Here is a 5,428-nt window from a genome sequence, read left to right on the forward strand (position 1 = left end):
TAGCCATGTTATGGCAGCAGTGTTGTAGTCGAGTCACTAAAGCATAAGTCCGAGTCAATTCACAACACAGTTAGCCATAGCTAACTCTGAATTGAGTCAAAGTCGTCAATGTTTGAGTCGAGTCACAAGTCCCTGTGTTTGAATCCCGGTCCAAGATTTCAAGTCTAAGACAATGGGTCCATATTAACTTAATATTAAGTTATTAACCCAGTCAGAATGTGGCGGGGGGAATTTCAATCAATCATTTTTAAATCCCCTTTCTTTCTGTGCCAACAAATGTCTATATGCTACAGGTCAACCAGATTGTCAGCTAGCTAGCTAGCTAATTAGGTAACATGATTGAACATGGTGTGGCTGCACAGCTTCTCTATCTTTGATGTAGTCTAAACAGAAACTGAAAGACAGACAAACATAAACACTTTTATAAACTATACTGATATCAGATATTAGTGGCTAATGTTCACATTCTGTGGAGGTCAACTCCTCCTAGATCTGTGTGTATGTGTGCGTACATGGTTTGGTTTGAAGCTGGTCGCAGCAGCTGTGGCAGACAGATTCTGCTAGTGAGCGTATACTGAGAGCACACAGCTGACTAACCCCTTCACTGCCGGCCAGAGAAATTGAAATGTATGCAAATGTTTCCCAGTTCATGGAAATACTTGCACCATGACGTGAAACAGTGAAAGAAAGGCCATGTTTCAGTTATGGTGACGCACGATCACATGTAGCCTAACTAACCTAACCTTCTTTCTTGAACCAGTTCTAGAACAATTGATACAGCCATACTGCTCTGCTTAGTCATAGCTTCTCATGCATGTTTCTAGAGAGGAACTGGGTACGATGCATGACTAATCTTACAATGCAATGTGAGTCTTTGCACTGGCCCGCAGATACATATCTACAAAAATGTGGTAACACCTCTTAAACTTGATGGATATCTTTATAATGCTAGTAAACTTTGGGCTTTGGTGGAGATAATGCGTTTCGGAATGATCCTTAGACAACACATAAGTTGCCAAAAAGTACTTATTATGATGGACGGTGAAAAACCCAAGGGATCTATTAATGTACTGTGCGAGAGCAGATATGACATTTTCTGTCATTTAAATAGTTGAGGCTGTGTGTAAATTCAGATGGTGTCAAGGTACAAAGTGTTCAACCTCCTTTCGTAACAGACCTTTAGTGCCCCCTTGTGGAATATCACCTGTCATTTCATGGGGATCAACATTTGTTTGCGAGGGTTGAAAAAAAACCATGGGTAATGTGAGAATAAAATCATGCCGAGGAAGTTTTATTCAAATGACGGAGGATGAGACACGAAGTGTCGTACAGTGTCAAGCTTCAGATCAAAAGAAAAACGATATAGTCACTGCGTCGCAGTCCAACCAACGGTATTTTAAACGAAGCACAGTTTGAAGGCTAAGTAAATGTCATTCACATTTCAGAAAATGTAAGGCAACACTACATCTATTCCAGTTAAAGGGCTAATTTTAAAAGGAAGAATTATATAAGCGTTGTGTTATGTGGCACTATCAGGTCTTTCTTGCAAAAGTGGGTTCTTTTGGCAAGAGAGACCTGGTTATCGTGTAACCCAGCAGTTATATTAAATCTGCAGCTGTCTGCTTCCCTTACATGTATGTGCAAGTTGAGACAGGGCCTCTTGACTCAAGCAAAGAAACCTTTGGCCAAATATTACGACAAACAAGCCTATTGGTCAGAAAATGTTGTTCAGCATTCTCGCAATTCATAACCACTGTGTTTGGATATATCCTCATTTCCAATGCTGTAGTACAAATAGTTCCACCTTAGAATTTGTCAGTGTTGCTATACATTGAAAACGTGAAGAATTATGACATTAAATTGTGAGTCAGATGTGCCACCTTCGGATTAATACAAATTTGAATTGGAACTTCATTTATATTAGTCCGCTCAGCACTTACCTCTTCTCCTTGGTCAACAAATCAACAAGTCCAATGAAGAAATAAACATTCTACTAAAAGGGTATACTTCATAGCTCACAAGAAACCAACAACACACACCACACATAATTTTCAACTGCAATAAAACTTTATAGAAACAGAATTCTTTGGAACATGCTGATGATAAATTAACATTTGCCCAACTAGAATAACAAGTGGATTAATATTAATCTCTAGTTGATACTGAGGGACATATTCTATCATCACACCAGCGTACTAGATACTCTGGATACTCCTAAGAGGTTGAAGCAGTCCATCTTCAGGAAGAGAACACTGTTCGAGAAGCTCCACACCCCAGGGATGAAAGTACTTTGACAGCTTGTGGCTCCTGTTGGGTCTCATAGGAAAAGTCTGTTCCAACAGTACTTCCGACAGTAGCTGCTGCTGCTCATGCAGAACAGCCTGGATCGGTGGGCGCTGGATAATTTCTGTCACCTGCCCTTTGTGGTTTGGGGTTGAAAGGGAAGTGGAGGTACTAGGATGACAGGCAGGGCAGATGCTGGGATGATGCTGGTTGATCCTCTCTGGTCCATGGAAGGCCATGAGGTCTCAATAGGGCTCCTGATTGGCGCAGCGGTATAAGGCACTGGTCCCATAGGGCGGTTCACAATTGGCCCAGTGTCGTCAGGGTTTGGCCGGGGTAGGTCGTCATTGTAAATAAGAATTTATTCTTAACTAACTTCACAAATTAAATAAAGGTAAAAAAAATAAAATGAGGATATGTGTACGTGTGTGAGTGAGTGTGTGTGTGTGTGCGACCCCTTAAAACTGTCTTTACTCCATCTCTTCAGAAAGAGACTCTTCATCCACCTCCAAGATCGAGGGCAGTGATGGAGAGACACACACTGGGAAGAAAGGCCCAGACTTAAAGTTAACGTCCCAGTGAATGGGCTTCACTCTCTTCCTGCGCCCTCGTTTGCTATTCTCCCATTCCCGCTCGGTCTTGGCACAGGAGGCGGGCATGTGCCCCCGCTTGATAGGAGGCTGTTCTGCCAGTGGGACCAAGGGGGTAAAGAGGATTTCAACGGGGCACTTCTCACCCGCCTACACGGCTCTCCTACTGGTCAATAAAGGGGAGTGGTCGGTGCGACCTGTGTGGCTGGGCGTAGGTCTGGGCAGGGGGTGACAGCCATCATCTCCGCCTACGTCGGCTGGGTGGCAGACTAAAGGTGGACCACAGAGGAACATCCTCTCAGTGCTACTGAAGGACAGGGGCTCAGAGGGTAATATGATTTGTTTGTCACCCAGTTGTTCTGGTAGCTGCTGGTCCAGCATAGCAGACTGGATCTGTAAGAGCTGGATCCTCTTCGACACACGCCGTGATCTGGCGTTGGCAGGCCGGGCTGGCACTGGGGAGGCAGGTGGGGCAGGCACTCGGCTGGAAGGAACCGGAGAAGCAGATGGAGTAGGCACCAGAAGGTCAGGTACATAGCTGACCATTGGGGTAGGCAATGGGATGGCCATCTTGGCAGGGGAGGCTGACACTGCAATGGTTGGCAGCACATGGAAGGAATTGGTGCTCTCCCTCCCATCCGTGGAGTTTATAAGATCTAAGGTCTGGTTAGGGAACCTCAGAGTGCTGCCATCAGTATGTCTTGTTATCTTAGCTATCCCGGTCTTGGGTCGAGCCAGGCTTCTGCTGGCCTGGACCTCCGGCTGGAGGACATCCACAGGAGAACATGGCGGCTGCAAGAGGCTTCCGTCGGACAGAGACCGTCTGGCCTGAGCAAGAGGAGAGCGGGGCCTTGATGTCCTGGATGTTAGACCTCTGGAGAGGATTGGCCTGGATCCTGACCTCAGACTGGCTGCATGGAGTCCCAGATAAAGGAGCTACTGCCTTGGCTGCAGTGGAGCATATTTTGGGGCTCCTAGGGATGCTTCCTGATGTCTGTGGTCTGCTGGATTTAACCTCTGGCTCCTTCTTGTGGCTGGAGGTAAATGTGCTCCCTCCGGTTATGGATTTAACCGGACCCAGACGCTTGCTACCCATCTGTCCCTCCAGCTGCAGACGAGGCGTGCGAGGCACCTTGAGGGTATTTTTGTTCCTTTGGACAGTGAGAGAGGTCACAGTGAGCATTGGGAGCCTGATGGGTGGAGTGGCCATTGGAAGCCTTCCCATGTCAGCCCTCTCTTTAGTCACATCCATGTTGTGGAAGTGGGATTGGCTATTCTTTCTCCCTGGCGGGATTGGCTGTAGGACAATATCACTGGCACACTGGACACTGAGGATGTCTGTCAGGCTGTTCTCAGAACTGTTCTGACTGGTCTCTTGTGTCCTAGTCCTGGACTTCCCTCTGTCTTTCATGGCTGTGAGAGTCACAGTGGAAGAGCAAACAACATGTTTGAGAATAAGAATATAGAATAAATTACATATATTACAATAGAATTTGATCAAAGTTGTAATTATAAACTAGTGTTTTTCCACTTTCAAAGGACATTCCAATTCCTGCCAAAATGTTCACAAATTCATAAAAATGAAAGATTCACAGACTAAGGCCTACCTTCAATTTGGACTTCCAGATAATTTGCACACGTAGGATTTGACTATACAGTTTCAACAATATATTCTTGAAAACAGAAACACAAGACCACAATACCTAGTTTAAAATTATTTTTTGGGGGTCACAAATCACAAAACATAACAGTTTTTCTTACAGTTATTGATCAAATGATGTTGTCATAAGATAAAAGTAGTGTATTTGAGATTATTTCATTAAATTATAGGTCCTACCTTAGTTCAGGAATAGCATCAATGACCTGTCTATGGAATGTCTTATTTTAACAAAAGAATGCTTCATTATGACATTATGTACATTATGACATAGTAGCCGTCCACATAATAAAAGTTTGTCAAAACCACTTGAATGGGCATGAAATGTCAAATTAAGTACAGTAGGCCTAATTCAACAATTGAATAGAAATAGAAATCGTTTGACAGTAATTATTCCGTTTATTGGCTTTTATTTTCATTACAGTAGTGGTTTTGAATGTATTAAAATGAGAGCAGGCCTAGTGAGTTTAGTAGAACTTGATCGCTCATTTGTAAGGGCGTTCGTCTGTAGGAGGAAGAGAAGCGGACCAAAGCGCAGCGTGGTGGTTATTCATGTTTTAATAAATCACTACACATGAACAAACTAACAAAAACAAGAAATGTGAAAACGCAAAACAGTCCTATCCTGTGACAACAAACACAGTGACAGGAACAATCACCCACAAACACACAGTGAAACCCAGGCTACCTAAGTATGGTTCTCAATCAGAGACAACTAATGACACCTGCCTCTGATTGAGAACCATACTAGGCCGAAAACATAGAAATGCCCCAAAACACAGAAAAACAAACATAGACTGCCCACCCAACTCACGCCCTGACCATACTAAATAAATACAAAACAACAGAAATAGAGGTCAGAACGTGACAGTACCCCCCCCCAAAGGTGCGGACTCCG

At 44.0% G+C, this 5,428-nt stretch overlaps 1 pseudogene; it reads right to left on the reverse strand.

Moving 5' to 3' along the window:
• Positions 1-2,753: 2,753 nt before the first annotated feature.
• LOC149985532 (uncharacterized) lies at positions 2,754-4,284 on the reverse strand (annotated as a pseudogene).
• Positions 4,285-5,428: the final 1,144 nt, after the last annotated feature.

Source organism: Oncorhynchus mykiss, chromosome 1 (assembly GCF_057628025.1).
Source record: "Oncorhynchus mykiss isolate SJ-2025 chromosome 1, ASM5762802v1, whole genome shotgun sequence".
In the NCBI taxonomy this organism is placed as follows: domain Eukaryota; kingdom Metazoa; phylum Chordata; class Actinopteri; order Salmoniformes; family Salmonidae; genus Oncorhynchus; species Oncorhynchus mykiss.